The 16,608-nt window shown below is 51.8% G+C and overlaps 1 protein-coding gene across 3 annotated transcripts in view; it reads left to right on the top strand.

The window, feature by feature from the left end:
- Window positions 1-237: 237 nt before the first annotated feature.
- The window catches only part of CHST15 (carbohydrate sulfotransferase 15), an 85,298-nt gene continuing 68,927 nt past the window's right edge, over window positions 238-16,608 (top strand). The window contains exon 1 of one of the 3 annotated variants that reach the window (XM_031461943.2): window positions 238-355. The gene's annotated coding sequence lies outside the window, so the exon portion shown is untranslated. Of the gene's footprint in view, window positions 356-1,351; window positions 1,458-1,515; window positions 2,109-16,608 lie in introns of those variants that run through there. The other 2 variants (XM_031461944.2, XR_010382006.1) reach the window with 2 other exon arrangements.

The raw sequence follows: 16,608 nt of genomic DNA, 5'->3' as shown, positions 1-16,608 counted from the left end.
GTGTCATAGGCAGACTTAAGGGATTTCGATTTGCTTTCTATTTGGAATCACAGCATCGCACAGACCGTGTTTACTTGAAAGGGGAGGGGGCGGGAACCAAACCCACCGCTCGGCGCACACGCCTTGATCGCACATTCCAGACTCGAGCTGATGTGTGTCAGCGCGACATGGGGCGGGGGGAGGGCTCTCTTCGGATGTTTCATTCGCCATCCGCACGTCACTCCCAAACTTTTCCTCCCTGCGCTCGGGGAGTCAGGTTGACGCGCCCTGGATGCGGGGCTCCAGGCGCGGGGCTGGGCGCGCTCCCGCGGAGCCGGAGCCGCAGAGGCTCCCGGGCTGGACTCGGGCTTCTCAGGTACAAGTTGGGTGCCAGGCGCGGCGGTGGGGGCGGCGACGAGCGCCGGGTGGGAGTCTGGCTCAGGGCTCCGGCGCCCCTCCGTGTTCCGGCGAGGCAGCGCCGGGGGCGGCCGGGGCTGGGCGTAGGGAATCCGGGCCCGCGGAGGCTGCGCGCAGCCTCACTCCCCGCGGCGCTCCCGGCGCGGTGGCGGCGGCGGCGGCCCAGGCAGACAATGAACTTGCGAGCGCGCGGAGCCGAGGCAGGTTTGGGCCCCGCGCCCCTCGGCCCAGTCTCCCCGAGGCAACCGCGGCCCCCAGCGGAGGGCGTCTCCTCATCGCCGATCCTGGTCGCTCTCGGGGCGCCCTGCGCGCGCCGGGGACCCCGCCGGAGGAGCTGGCCGGCGACGGCGCAAGGGCTCGCACGCCCCCTCCCTGGCTCGAGAGAATGCGGCCGGGGCTCGGGGACAGGGGACCCGGCGGTGGGGTGGTAGCGCTGCGAACAGCCGGAGGTCGGCAGGGAGCTCACTCCACGGGACACGCACGGGCGGGCTGTCCAGGAGAACGGTCCCGGGAAGCGGAATCGGGGCTCCCCCGCGCCGCCCCGCTCTAGAAGCTGCAGGCGGAGGACAGACGGACATTTCTCCGTATGAGCGCGCCTTGGGTGGGGGTGGGGGGAATTCCCCAGCCATGCGCTCCGCTCCCCGGCGCACTTCGGGGAAGTTTCCAGGCGCGGCCCGGGGCAGGTAGGTGGGCATCCGCCACTCTCCCCGACTCCGATTCAGAGCCGCCTCCCCGCCCCCGGATCCAGTCCCGCGGCCGCTCCGGGCGGGAAGCGGGAGGCGGAGGGCGGGGGGTCCCAGGCGCCGAAGCCTGTGGGACCGGGTTCCGGGAGGGGGGCCGCGGGGGCGGGCCTGGGAGGAGACCCGGGCGCTGCGAGGCCCGAAGCGGCCTGAACTTTTGCTCCCCGCCCCCTTCTCCTTCCTCCCCGCCCTCCGCCCCCTGCCCCCTCCCAGCGCCCGGCCGCAGCTCAGGAGGCGGCGTGACTCTGGAGTAGCCAGCGCTTCCCGGCGGCGGCGGCGGCGTCCCCGGCCGGCCTGGGCACGGCGAGCCGAGCGCTGCAGGTCTGAGCCGAGCGGCGCGGCAGGGCGGCTGGGCGGCTGGGGCGGCGGGGACCGAGGGGCGGCGAAGCTGTGAGGGGGCTGTGGTGGCAGCTGCCCCTGCGCGGAGGCGACGCTTGCGATCGATCGTGCTGGAGCCCGAGACTGTTGGGTTGTGTGTGCGGGTGGAGAGGACTCGGTGGCTGTGGGCGGTTGAGGGGCGGGTCGTGGCGCAGCTGGCCCCCTTGGAGACCCCTCGGATCACGGGATGGAGGCTCCCGGCAGAAGGGAATCTCGCCTTTGCGGGAATGAATGAAGAGCTGTGGAAGCGCCTTCCGACTCCTCCGGGCGAACGGATTGGCCGGCGTGCGCGCGTGTGTATGCGTGAGTGTTTAGGATTCGGAGCCTCCAGGGTCCTGGGCGCGGCTGCTGGACCGCCCAGCCGCGGTCCTGGTACCCACGTTGCCCGCCCGCCCTGCGTCCGGGGTCGGCCTGCGCGGCTGGAGCAGCGGGTGTAGACTGAAGTCTGGGGCTCGGATGCCGGCTGTTGGCGTCTGGACGTCCACGCTTCGAGTAGGAAGGTTCGACAAGGAGGCGGCACAGGCTGGGGCTGGGACTTGGTCCTCGTGCCCCCATTTTCCCGTTCCCCGAGGCCCTTCGCTGTGTTCACGCTGGGTAAGTTGATGGCACGGAGTTTGGGGGAATGAAGTTGTATCTCCAGGACGCCCCACGAAGAGATGTGGCGCGCCGTTCAGCGAGGCTGAGCAGAGGGCTTCGCAGGGCCCCAGCTGCTCTTCATCAGCTGCTTTTCCTGGGAGGGCAGCCACTCGCTAGTGGAGCAGAAAGTCAGCCCGGGGGCATCTGCTTCCCTAAGGGACTCAGGTGGAAACTGAGGCCTGGAGATTTGCCCTAAGTTCCTCTAGGACCTCCCACACCATTCTCTAACCCAGCTTTCTTACTCCCCCTCCCCCACCCCCACTCCAGCGGCAAAATCAGGAACTCTCCCTTCCAGAATGTGGCACTTATTAATTTTACCAACTGTACATTGAATCAGGATGTCTTGATCGGTACATAAGTACATGCAAATCATATATGAGTTAGTTTGAAACAGCAGGGGAATAACACTGCCTTTTAATTAGATAGTTTTTATCAAATATATTGTGCTCTCCAGTACTCCTGAAAGATTGGCAGGAAAATGTTCTTCCTGCCTCCTGCTGGATGGGGAAACTGAGCCAGCAAGGTGAAGTGGCTTGTCTCCCTCCCAGTACGTAGGTGCGTAGGTGAGCCGCAAGTGGAGCTGCAGGGCTGTCTTCCCTCCAAGGTCCAGCTCCCCTGGAGAACCATCTCTAGGGCCCTCTAAAGGAAATCCAATGCTTTTGCTCCCCCCCCCCCCGGGGTATTGCAAGGCTGCAGTGGGTGAAGCAAGCAGAGTTAATTCATCCGGGATATTGTGTGTGGGGTGGAGTGACAGGTCTGTCCCTAGTGCTTCCCACGTGTGCCTTGCTTTTCTTTGATGATCAGCTGGCCAGGGAGCCCAGCACGGTCACTGTGGCTGCCGTGAGGGCTGCTGTGTCTGTACCTTGCTCCTCCTCTGTGGCTGCTGCCCCTGGCCAGGAGAGGTGAGGCGTTTGGTTTTCCACTTGCCTGAAAGAGAGATGATTAATCCCTGCATCTGGAAGAGGTGATGTTTGCAGGAAAGTATGGGAGAGGTTGGTAAGTGGGCAGTGGACTCTGCTTTAATTGGTGTCTGGAGAAAGAGCAGAGGAGAAACTCCAGGTTAAGCAGCGGGGCCACGGGAGCCTGAACGTGCACTAGTGGGAGCTTTAGGTTAGTGCTGGGTTGTGATGAGATAGTCCAAGACCACCTAGAGCCTGGCTGGAGGTTATCTGGGCTAGCTAGCCTAGCTAGCATCAGGGAGCGGGCAGAGGAGGAGGACTCGAGGGGCTGCCCTGAGCAGGTGAGCGCATTCCCTGCCTAAGAGGGCAGCTTTGACTCAGCTCCAGTCAGTTGAGGGGAAAAACCAACTTGACAGGTCTTGTTAATTTTCAAGAGAATTCTCTAGCCTGGATATGTAAGTGTGTGCTTAAATTCTTGAAGTGGAATAGAGGGTTAGGGGTGAGTGCTCTGCCGAGAGGTCTGAAGCTTGACATCTGGCCCTGTGTTTGTACATTGGGAAGGGTGTCCCGCTGTCAGAGAGATGTGACACATGGTAGGCATGGGGATCACACCCCCCGAAGGCTGAGGGACTAAGAACTGATGGGTGCCCAACGTGCCTGTGGCCATGTGCCAGGCTCCTTCACGAGCTGGGTGTCATGCATCCGTTCAAGAGCTGTTTGATGAATTCTTGTCATGTGGAAAGAGACACTCTGCATAAAACTTTGCATATAATTTCATTTATCAAATAGTACACATAATACAGTGATGAGACAGAGTCCCAACCCTCATAGGAGGGGAGCAGGCAAAAATGCCTATACCTGATGGACAAATGAACAGTGAACTGCGCTAAGAGCTGGGAAGGACAATAAGGCAAGGAAAAGTGCCGGAGAGGAGAGGGCTGGGGGGCGGAGGAGGCTCCTTTTTCTGATGTGGAAATTGAGTCTCAGAGCAGTGGGTCCAAAGTCACACGCCTGTAAGTGGAAGGTCAGCCCAGGTCTCCTCTCTCCAGCTCCTGGGCAGCTCTCTCCTCCCGCCCTGCTCAGCTGGAGCCTCTTGGAAACTGCCAGATGAATGGACACTCGCTGTGGTGGGCAGCTTTACCTTCCTGTTCGCACGTCCAGACCCTGTCCCTGTCCCCAGGCCTCAGCAGGCCCAGGATACAGAGGTGCCATTTGGAACCCATTTGTATGAGAGAGGAGTTTCCTTAAATTCTAAAAGCAGAAACTATTTTTAAACGGAGCTGGCCTGGGAGTGTCATTCTGTGAGGACTCCCTTAGTGGGCATCTCTTTAGCAGCACGTGATTTAGAAGGGATGCTTTCAGCCACTGGTGAGAACAGTGCATCCGTCTGAGTGTCGAGGAGCTCAGATGATGCTGACTTCTATGGTGAACGTGTTGCCGCTCTGTGAATCCAAAGCTTGTCTTCTCGCTTAGCTGCCAAGGTACCAGGAGACTGTTTTGACTTGCACGGGGTGTTTCTTCATTGTTCTCAAGTGCCAGGGTCTGATTTCCTTCCTGAGACGCTCCTCCTTTAAAATGAAGCACTGGGACGAGATGATTTGCGTGTTAGACCCAGGTCTTCATGGCATGAAATGAAGCGTAAAGGTGGCAGTTTTCTAATGAGGGTATCAGTCTCGATATGTAGGAAGAAAAGTAAAGGTTTTGTGTTGCTTTGGGCCAATACAGACTTTTTTTTTTTTTGAATATGGGAGTTGGGATGGAGAACGTTTGGTCGAAACAGCTGTCGTTTCCTGGGTTCCTACCGGTTCCTAGCTGGCCCTGTGCCAGGCAGGTCAGACAGGTGTCCCCCTTTGTCTCAGTCGGAGAATGGGGAGGCCGTTTGAGATCGTGGGAACTAAGCTTTTAGCCATCGGGATGTGCAGGAGGAAGGATCCCAGAATGGCAGTGGAGGAAGGAGGGCAGTGGGGTCGGGGGTGGCGAATGTCGTGGCTCTAGAAGGGGAAGGCGGGCGTGAATCGGCAAGCAGTAAGCTGGGGGGGGTGTGGGGGGTGGCGGAGGGAAGCAGGTTCTCGGTCTCTGCTGATTTCGAAAGGGCTGTGGAGGAAATGCAAGCATCCTCTTTCATCATCCGCAGCTACATGCAGCATTTATACATTCCTTCAGGTGCAGGCCCAGGGCCAGGTGCGTGGGGGCCCAGGGCAGCACTCAGATTAGCGGGCGAGGCAGAACTTGCACGGGTCAGAGTTACACAATGCTGCCGAGAGAGCGGCAGGAACCTGGCTCAGCGACTCTTGAGATTGGAGGGGTCTGGGGAGCCTTCACCCCTGGCCTGAGAGCTGGTGTCCTTTACATGACTTAATGCCTGGCAGGTGCTGGGGGTGGTACCTGACATACATTAAGTGCTTCGTAGACACCGGCTTTTGTGTTATTCTTTAGTGCTCATAACCAGGGATGGGGGAAGTCTCTGATCTCCCTGAAATTGCATGTACAGTTTTTTTATGTAGATATGTATATTTCTTGGGGAGGGGCATGGCTTCTAGTATATTCTACCTCCAAGGGCTTCTCTGACACCCCATGAGGCCAGGCTCCCCAGGACACCTTGGATTTTAGTCAGGCTGGTTGCTTCACCTCTCTGGGCTGTTTCTTCATCTGTGCAAAGAGGGAGCTGGATAAACAGCCGCCGCCTGAGATGCTTCCAGCTAACGTTGCGGACAGGCTGTGGATCAGTTTGGCTCTGCTCCTCCTTGACGCGACTAAGCCGAGGGCAGACCAGGCAGCTTTTGCCCAGGAAACGTGCTGGGGTCCCTGCTTTTGAACGTTACATCGTGAGCCCCACTCTAAGCTTAATAGGGTCCTGAGCAGGTGTGTGGGCCCTTCTTGCTGGAGCAGCTTCTCCCTGACCCCTCTGCTGCGTTTCTAGAGTTCGATCTGGTCCAGGCCTTCTGGGTCTCTGAGGAAAGGGAGGCTGGCAGATCCTCAAAAGCAGAGAGTGTCATTATAATGGAAACTTGGATGCTTTCCAGAATTGTCTTTGTGGTAAAAATATTGAAACAGGCAGTCGAGTCACCCAGGTGCCTGGAAAATACCCCAACATGGGCAAATAATTAGATTACAGGGCAAGGGTAATTATTTTTTTCCTACACTATTCAGGAATCTGGTGGTTTCATGGCTTCTCTTGAAGCAGAATATGTACCTGCTGGCTGCTTTGCCCCCTGTGATCAGAAAGATAGTGGTGTGCCCTCTGAGAGGGAGAAAAGGCCACGAGAGGTGGCGATTTCATCCCTCCCGGGGCAGCCCTGGATCTCAGGAGAAGTTCTGTTCTCTGCTGTACCCTTGTAGGGAGCTGCCCCGAGGGCCTGGGCGTGTGGCACATTTGCTATGAGGTTGGAAGGTGCATTGCAGAGTCTGAGAGTTCTGTGAAGGTGTACTGTTGTCTCCATCCCTCATTGAAAGGGGTCTGGGCAGCGCTGTCTGCCCTTGGTGACACGTGTTAAGGGACTCAGGTTGAATGACGTAAGTTCAGCCAGCACCTTCATCTCCCAGTCAACCAAATGTTTGGTGCTCACTGCGTGGGTGTTTTTGTAGCCTGGATGTTGAATCCCGTAGACCCTTGGAAGGGCAGCATAGGTGGTGGAGTGAGCCTGGGCACCACGCTGACCTGGCTTCAAGCCCCTCCTGTGTTTCTCTGCTCCATTATCATGACCAAGTGGTTTAATCTCCTTATGCCTCAGTTTCCTCATCTGTAAAATGGGGTTAATAATCTCTACCTTACAGTGCAGTTTGAGTACCAATATTACAATTTAGGGTTCAAGGGAGCTGCCCAAATGGAACCCCTCTTTCCTGGGCAAGTTCTGAATAAAATAAAATAAGATAAAAATGTTTGTTCCCGACTGAAGTGGACATTGGAGAATGTGATTGAATCTGTAGGCAAGTGGGCATCGCAATCCGAAGGTGAGAACTGTGACCTCCCCTGAGTCACAGGCAGAATGGAAAAGTGGCAGCCTCTCCCCAGGGCAGCCTCATTCCTCCCCGGGGCAGCCAGCAGGGGGCAGTGGCTACTCTGTGTGGGAAAAGGCAAGGCCAGACTACCAATGTTCAGATACTCCTTATACACTCCTGGGTTGGCATGGACACCACCAGCTGTAGACACAGGTGCTGTTACACAGGTGGAACTCTCTCCAAGAAGAAGGAAACAGTAGGAGTGAGCAAGAAGAGCCCCCACCATGCCTCCACCCCCAACCCCCCTCACCCCACCTCCCCCCCAACAGCAAATAATAAGTGCTCAGGGCCTGGCCCGTCATGGGGGTGGGGAGGGGCTGACACCTGGCACCTCTTAAGTTTACAGTTGATAAGGACGTTAGATGTGCAGTTGATAAGGACGTTAGATGTGCAGTTGATAAGGACCAGGGACACTGAGGTTAGGAAGTGAGCCTGTCAACTATGCATTGTTATTTCTAGAGCATGGCAGTGATTAGCCAAACTGAGATAATGATTAGCCTTTGACCTCAAGGCTGCATTCTAACTGTAAGGCAAGTGTAATTTACAAGGAGGGGCGGAGCTACTGCCTGACCAGTAACCTGATAGGCTGAGTGGAGAGCCTTTCCCGTCTCTTCTTGTTTCCCCCTTATGTCCTGAGCCTTCATCAACCCCCTGCTCCCCCCTCTTCACCACCTTCAGCAAGCTTTGCCAGTCATTCTTACCATTCTCCACATCCTTCCATCTGAGTGTTACTGTCCTCCTCTGAGCATCCTCGGTTCTACTCTACTGAACTCAACCTTGGCCCCACCCCACTTTATAGCAGGTTCTGGTCATCCTGCATGTAGCCCACTGGTCCAGCCTGGAGGGCCTCTCAAGGGTGAGGAGGCTATCTGGGGGCCGACTCAGTCGTAAGAGACTTTGATCTTGTTGAACTAATGCATCAAAAGCCACTATGTCCTGGAGAGAGGGCTGTGATGGATTTCACGTGGGCCTCTCGGTGTGCACCCAGAAGACAGAAAAGTATCTTTAGTTTGGTAGCATGGTACAGGATAGTAAACGTTTGTCACTAAATTTCTGAGGGAGTCAAGAGCTTAATGGAATAACCTTAGCTTTTTGGACAGATTTTGGGGCTATTAAAAGGTAGTAACCACAGTTTTTTGTGTCTTGAGAGTCTTAAGGATAAACTTTATGGAAATTTGGTTGGTATTTCAGGAGTATAAGTAGGAGCCATTTACTCAGGCAAGAAATGTGGGGGCCGTTAGTGTTTCTTATAGCTGATATAAATAGCTTGTCTTTAAGTTCCATGCTCCTTTGTTTGGAATGTAAATATTTGCATTAAAAATAAAAAGTGTGTCCTGGTGTGTATTTATGAGAACCGTAATTTCCAAACCAAAAATCAGACTATTGGTCTACAGAGGATTATTGCCTCTGATTTGTGAACCTGTTTATATAAAGAGTCTTCCAAATGTACACACACAGAACCGTATTTGCTTTGTGCACATAAGGGATCTCCAGGATTACAAGAAAGCGGGGTTGCCTCAGGGCATTGATCCAAGTAATTGTGTTTCCCGACAGACACTTGTGATCACACCATCTGTTACGTTGCAGCCATGCCGGGCAGGGTGAAATTTTGGCCCAGGTCCTGTGGGGACCGACCGGCTCCGCATCCTCAGTTTCCTGGATGTCCAGGTGGGGTTGACCGCAGCTGACTCGTCTCTGGGTCAGGTAACCAGACACCTGATTTCAGAATTGCTGTTGCTTCAGGAAGATGTCGAGAAGGATGAGGGATCGGCGTTCTTTCTGTGCTGTCATTTCCGGTCCAGGGTTAAGTCTGAGGGCCTCTGTCCCATGTCATCCTCCATCACATTCTTGGGGACAGTTGAGCTTTTAAATTTTCCATGAAGAACAGCACAGACTTGTCAGACACTTGCCGGAGGCAGGATATCACCACTTATCTGGTCTCCACCCTCTTCTTTGGAGTGAGAGATTGGGGGCTGCAGTGGGGCTGGGCCAGGGCCTCTGCTCCTGGCATTGTGTGTAGGTGTGTGTGTGGGGGCGTGTGGGTGTAGGTGTGTGGGTGTTGGGGGGGGTTTATTCTTGAAACTCTCTGTGGCAGCCCTCGATGGAAAGCCTTTCTCCAGAATCTCGACAAAAAAGAGTAGGGGTCAGTTGGTCTGTTGGAGAGGGCCTACTTGGTGGATAAGCCAGCCCCGAATCCAGGCTCGTCCTCCACCTGTGAACCTCCCTATCATCACAGGGCAAAGGACAAATGAGAGGACACCCAGGAGGGTCTTGGCAGGGCCCAGGCCCCCCAGTTCTGAACTCTGGTTAGCTGGTACCAGAACCCGCTTTGTCCGGCATCACAGCCAGCCCTGGGCCCTTCTCTCGGGTCGGGCCGACTCCTCCTGTCCCACTTAGCACTGTTGCCCTAGGACCGGGCACTCAGTTGAGGTAGCAGGAATCCTCTGTCTTGCAAAGGGCATGGTGTCCTGGCTGTAGGAGTTTCTAGCATCTCTCTGTTAGCGGTCCCAGGATGCTGAACCCCATCCACAGAGTGGAGAGCCAAGTGGTAGCTCCCTCGCTGCCCCACGCACCAGCCATCGTTAAACATTAAACTTCCCTTAGTTGCCTCTCACTTTGACCCATTGGTGAATATTTCTTATCTGAAGAAACGTCGTCCATGCTTAGATATGGTGAGTCCTTAGGGCGGACCATCTTCCTGTGAGCCTGGTGTTCTTGAACTGTGGGAAACTCCCGATTGCCTTTTCCGTACTTGTCTCTAGCCTGACCCACAGCAATGTGCCCTTCCCTTATTCTGTCACAGTTCGAGATAAACGTAACAGTTCCAGGAAGGCCCCCTCCAACCCCACCCAGGCGCACTATTTTGAAAGTCAGAGGAAATAGCTGCTTTTAGGACACGTTGAACTTGCCTAAGAAAGTTATCAGTAGGACTCCAAGAGAGGATAGAAGGATGCTCCAATTAATGAGTGGGAACAGCCTGACTTCTGTGTCGTCCTAACTTTGAAAAGCTATTTATACTCACTCTAGAACAGTTTCTGGGAGAAATTAGATGTGGAGAGATGTACAAAAGAGGAAAGCGAGCTTTGCAAATGTGACCCTCCTCATCAGAAATATCTTCCAGGCTAAAAAAAAAAAAAATCATTTGTGCCCATGACAGTTGAAAATCCACGGATCTTTTGCATCGTACACAGTTGAGCTCAGAGAATAACAATGATGTATTAAAAAGTAGATGAAAGCTCGGTTGCCATTTAGCTGGCTGATAAATTTACTTTTGGCTGTTAAAACTGAAACAAATCAATAGAAAAATGCAGGCCTGCCCAGTTCTGAGTCAGCAGTTTTGTTTTGTTTTAGTTTGGTTTATGGAAAAAGGAGATTTGCCTGTTGCAAATCAACTTTGTACCTTTGGACCAGTTATGAAGCTGCAGGACCATTTAGGGAGGGGTGTGTGTGTGTGTGTGTGTGCACGTGTGTGCTTGTATGTATATATGTATATTTATGTGTATAGATATTTATTTTACAAAGTTCTCTCCTGATTTATTTTTAAAAATCATGCAACACTTTTTTGCCCATTCAACCTATTCTTTTCATAAAACAGCTTTATCGAGATGTAATTCACATAGCATACAATTCCCCTTTTGAATGTATACAGTTCAGTAGTTTTTAGTATGTTCACAGGTATGTGCAACCAGAACTACATTTTATTTGGAACATGTCATCGTATCAGAAAGAAACTGTGGAGCTATTACTTATCAGCTCCTAGCTCCCCATTCACCCCCACCCTCCAGCCCTAAGCAACCAAGAATCTATTTTTTGTTTTTATTGATTTCTCTATTCTGGACTTCATAGGAATGAAATCATATAATATGTGGTTTTCTCCGCCTGCTTTATTTCACTTACTATAATGTTTTCATGGTTCATCCATGTGGTAGTGTGTGTCAGTACTTCATTCCTTTTTATGGCCAAGTAATACTCCGCTGTATGAGTAGACCACGTTTTACTTGTCCATTCGTCTGTTGGGTTGTCTCCACCTTTTGGCTCTTATGAATAATGATGCTGCTATAAACATTCATTTACAAGTTTTTGTGTGGACACGTTTCCATTTCTGGAATTAAATCTGATGAGATATTTTTACTTGCTTTTAATAATAAGATTCGTTTGCTTTTTTTATGTGCTCTTTCCCTGACCCTAGAGAAGACGTGATTCTCAGATAAGGTTCTGATCCCCCGAGTTGCCTAAATTTTAGAGCTTGGAAAGGCCTTCAGGGACACATCATCCAGCCCCATTTTGTAGATGGGGAAACTGAGGCCCAGAGAGGCCACATGAAGTCAGGATTGAGTCCAGGTTTTTGGAGTCAGTCCAGTTACCCTGAATGCTCTCCCTAAGCGCTTAGTAAAACCGCAGGTCACCGTCTTGATTGGCTGAGGATAATAAATAAAGGCTGGTGGGGAGGACAGAGGGTGACCGCCTTGCTCAGGCCCACCGTTCCAGCCCCCTTTGACCTGCAGGGGCCCCGGGACGGCTCATCCTCCACCAGCTGCCAAGCAGGCACTGCAGCTTGCGGCGCCGCGCCTTCCTCGTTCTTTCCCTGCAGCAACGGCAGGCCAGCGCTTATCCGGGGAGTAATTAAATTAGGAACCAATTCAGAGAATGAAATTTTATCTGATCTGGCCAAGCCCAGAAACACGGGGCTGCGATTGTGACTCCAGGGGCCTTTATGAAGTTGTTTTTTACCGAGTTAAGCTGGGCCACAGCAAGGCAGGAAACGTGCGGGGCCGGCGGGCAGCTCCCCCGGCCGGCATGTTGCAGGGGCTGGGGGTGCATCCCAGGGTGTTGAGCTGTGCCCCCAGACTAGCTTTTGTTTTGTGACCGGAATATTCTCGGTGAGGATCCTCACGGATACTTTTTGTGCTGTGATCATTGACACCGCCGTGCACCGCTACAACTGAAACCAGAAGTAAACTTGGCAGGAAACTCTTTGGCTGTAAGTCCAGGGTGCTGCATTGGAACCCCCTCAGGGCTTTTTGAAAGAAATGCACATACTCCAGTCCTACGTGAGTTCTTCGGGGGTGGGCCCCGGGCATCTGTGTGCGTGTGTGCACGTGTGCTTGTGTGGGCACGTGTGTTAAGCTCTTTAGTTAAGACGAGAGGTAGCAGTCATTATGATTGTTCTTTGGAGGAGAATTTCCAGTTCTGTGGCAAAGATGGGAGACATAATCTGCACAGAGATCTCAGGAATGAGCCTCTTTTGCCCTCAGTCTGTCCCCAGCTGTGATTCTCTTTGGGTTTCTTGATCAGATTCCCTGGATGCCACTAACATACATGTTCCATCACTGCGGTGTCTGTGGGATTTAGCTCTGGTTTCCTTCTCTGTGTGAACGGCCCCAGCCCTTATCCCCATAGCGGCCCATCCAGAGGCCCAGGGATCTCCTTCGGCCCTTAGCTGGTCAGTGCAAGAGACCTTCTTTCTGTCTCTGCCACTAGAAGGCTATATTTGTCCCTTTAGGACGGGAGGTGTGTCTTATTCCAGGTTACATCCCCAGAGTCCAGCCCATGGGGAAGAATGAGTGGATGGATGGAGAACTGGATGAAAGGAGGAAAGGCAGGAATACATTGGTTAATTGAAAACCTCATCCTGTTGTATGGAAACAGCAAGAGTCTTACTGGTCGTCTGGTTTGTTTTCCTATCCTGTTCACCCCCCTTTAAAGCTGGAGAAACCGAGACCTGAAGGGGTAAAGTGACTTGCCCCTGATCCTTCAGCTTTGGGAGCCTGACCCTTCCTCTTCAACTCTTATGACTCAAGCTCTGCATCTCCCTTAAGAGTCACCCCCTGGTGACTAAGGACCTACTGTGTGCCTGACTCTGTCCTAGGAGCTGGGAATCCAGCAGTAACTAGACTGGGTCCCTGCACTCACAGAGTGTGTCTTCTCGCGGACAAGTTCGCAAGTTTCGGAGAACAGACAGGAATAAATGCTGTGTGATGGGGAGTGACTGTCCTGGTGATGGGGGACACCTTTCCACAAAGGCAGCATCGAAGCTGACCCTTGAATGACAAGACGGCACCACTGTCTGAAGCTTGGGAAAAGCATCCCAGGCAGAGGGAACAGCCAGGGCCAAGATCCCAAGAGGGATCAGTTGATGGCATGGGGTCAGGTAGGCTTGGGAGAGCTGGTCAGAGGACTTGGTTCATAGCATGCTCGGGTTCACGTCCATTCTTTTCTGTTCTACACCCTTCAGATTATCATTACAGCTTCACTTTCTCACTGTCTCATCTCTGGGTGAAGAACACTTGTTCCAGGCTGGCTGGCCCACGGCTGCTGCAGTTTCAAAAAGCAGGGCTAGTGAGAAGCCAAGAAAATCCCCATCCTCCTCGTCCTCTCACTCAAGGTTTGGCTGGTGCGCAGAAGTTATTTTTATGTAAGCACATGCTTCAGAGGGGAAGTCTTGGGGTGGGAGCTGAAACCACACTCATAACAACGAGACTGAAATAGTCTATGAAGTCCTAAAGGTGAGCATGTGGCTGTTCACTTGAATTTGGTGACAACTCCAAGCAGCCAGGTTTGGGGAGAGAGGACCCTTTGGAGGGGGACTGGGGCATCACAGACTCCCATGCTGGCGTGGCCCCTGAGTTGCTTCCCTCTGCTGGCCTTGGCCAGGTCCCATCCCTCCCTCAGGGCTTGACTTCCTCTTGTGCCCTCTCACATGGTGGGGGGGGGGGTCCTTCCTCCCTCCCATTGTTACCTCCAGATATTTCTCTCTCATTGTCTGTGAGAACCTCAGCTCCTTAAGGGCCCTGCTGTTCGTTGTCTCTTTCTTGGCAGTCACCTCCCTACCTCTTAGGTAGTGGACCCCAGGTCCCGCCATCACCCAGGTACCATGGTCTCCATGGATACACCCTATTTGGTGCTCTGGCCTTCTAGATCCTCCACCTGCTCTCCCCTTCAGGATACTCTGGACCTTGTCTGCACTGGGACCCTCCATACAACAGGTAGTCAGTCCTCGTTAATGACTGCCTTTCCTCTGTGGGAACCATGTCCAAGGACCAACTGGTTGACCTGATGCATAGTAGGGCCTCCACAGATTACTCCTATCATTCATTTTCATAAACTTTAAAGCTCTCTCTGTTGCTCCTCCCTGGACATCCTTAAACGTTGCAAAGTTCTAGTAAACGTTTATCAGTAGTTGTAGCAATGTGCATCTCCATTTTTGTTGTCTATGATGAATTTTTCAACTAGGAACAAAATACATGGATAAATTTCCCTACGTTTTAAGAAATGGGGAAATAAGAGAAACAGTTTCTTTTTCAGAATAACTTGATTTAGAATCACTCCAGATGTTCATTCAGCATCTCTTCCCAAAGTTCCAGGCCATACTGCCTGGAAACTGTGACTGCTCTGACATTTTGAAAACTTGCTAAGAGTCCCCTTAGTCTTGTGGCGCTCCTAGATTCTACCTCATCATTTTATTTTAGCTTTTCAGCTTGGAATAATTTTACACTCACAGAAGTTGCAAAAATGGTAGAGTTCCTGTGTACTCTTCAAGCGGCTTCCCACAATGATAACATCTTACATAACCACAGAACATTATCAAAGCCAGGAAAGTGACACCGTGATGGTGCCATACATCACTAAGCCTTATTCGGCTGCCATCTGACTGTATTAAACATAGGGATCCGCAGCACTTTGGACACATTTTAGAATTTCATGAACTTCAGTGTTGTCATTTATCTTTTAAACTGTTTCTGGATCCCTGCCAATTGGCCATCGATTAAAATTAGTTTTTATCAGGTCAACAACTACTAGAAGACCCACAGTTTATGCAATTCATGTCTCCATGTGTCCATCTGGCGCTTTGTGGTGCCTCTTCCTGGGTGTGTGCACCCAGATAGCCTTCTTCCTCAGATCTGGGAGATTCTCAGAGATGAGGACCCATGGAGAACAGTCTGGTGAAATAGAACTTCGGACAGGGAATGGAGAACCTTGCCTTCTGGTAGTAGTAACCCACATTTGAGTACTTAGTATGTACTTGACTTTACATTATTTCATTTACTCTCGGCAACCTTTGAGATAGATGCGATTAACACCCCCACTTTATAGAAGTGAAAACTGAGGCTAGAGAGGGTCACCCTGCCCAAATTTTGGTAGCTTATGAATAATAAAATTGGCACTTGAACCCAGGCAGTCTGACTACAGAGGTTGCTGGCTCTTACCTTGTAGGACTCCTCTCATTTTTTTAGGCCTTTATACCTCTGGTCCTAGTTCTCACTGACTGCTCTGTGTCCTGGGGCTCCTTACTTGACTTCTCTGAGCCTCTGCAATGGGAGGGGCTTGGCTGAGGAGATGTCATGTCCCTTCCATCTCTGAGTGCAGTTGGTTTTACTGGTGAAAATAGTTGTATCAGTAGAGCAAGAAACACTACGAAGATCTGAGTAAAATTTCTGCCTTGTCCCTTGTAGGTGCTTTTAAGGTTGGGAAAATTTCAGCTGCCTAACTTGGCTTGATAGGAGCCTCAATTCCAACTGAATTATGCTCTGGTGTGTTTTAATTAAACCGTCTACAAACTGATTTCTTAAAGATGCAAAATCCCCACGCAGTGTGCTGTGTCTGAACCCCCTACATTCAGCTCTGGGTCAGAGTGATGCTTGTAATAACCAGGAGGCGTCATGTGAAGCTGCTCACTGTCAGCTTTATGGGCACGTTAATTGTGAGATGCCACCGGAACGAGATTCGAGGACGTTATCAGCAGATATGTAATTGATTTTGCCTTCTCCACAAAGGAAGGTTAAAATTAAGTTTGTTTATAAATGGTGCTTAAACCACGCTGTCCTGGGGACGAGTTGTAAAAACTAACAGAGCAGGGCACTTGTGGAAGGGCTTAATTTTCTTTTCAGCTTGTGGAATGAGTTCACCCCTCAACACAGGTAAAGATTTTCCCATTTAAAGGGGCCGGAAGAGTGTAATCTTCAGATCATAAATTTCACAGAAGGGGCTTCCAGTTGAGTGCCTGAGAGATGGCTGGACTCTGGGATGACTGTGTAATCACATTAGCTTGATAAATTAAAGGTCCCCATATTTTTTAAATCGTCAGGCAGAGCTGCATTAGTGAAGATATCATTACAGATTAGAGTTATGAAAAACGGGCTGGTGGAAACTGCTTTTGCTAACTTCACTCCTGGTATATAATGGAAGATTCTAATTCTGAAATGATCCTGGAAAGGTCCCTACTTAAACCAATGATGGGCTTAAACCCAGGGCATAATGGTGTTTTCTAAGCATTCAATTGTACTTTAGCTGTTACCTCTACCAGGAGCAAGAGAAGCTCTCTGGATGGGATTTCTCTCTTAATCCTGATTGTAAAAATCTTTGGGTATCTCCAGAATTGGCTCTATAATTTGCAGGCCCCAGTGCAACATGAAAATCCAAACCCCTTATTAAAAAAAATAATTGAGAACTTCAAAATGGGGATTGCAGAACATTAAGCCGAGTGCAGGGCCCGTCTGAGCACTGGGCCGTGTGTGCCGGCAGGGGTTATGGCCTATGGGGCTGGCCCTGGGCATCTCAGT

Source organism: Camelus dromedarius, chromosome 8 (assembly GCF_036321535.1).
Source record: "Camelus dromedarius isolate mCamDro1 chromosome 8, mCamDro1.pat, whole genome shotgun sequence".
NCBI lineage: Eukaryota > Metazoa > Chordata > Mammalia > Artiodactyla > Camelidae > Camelus > Camelus dromedarius.
Note: the sequence above shows the minus strand (reverse complement) of the source record. Positions and strands in the feature narration are given on the sequence as shown.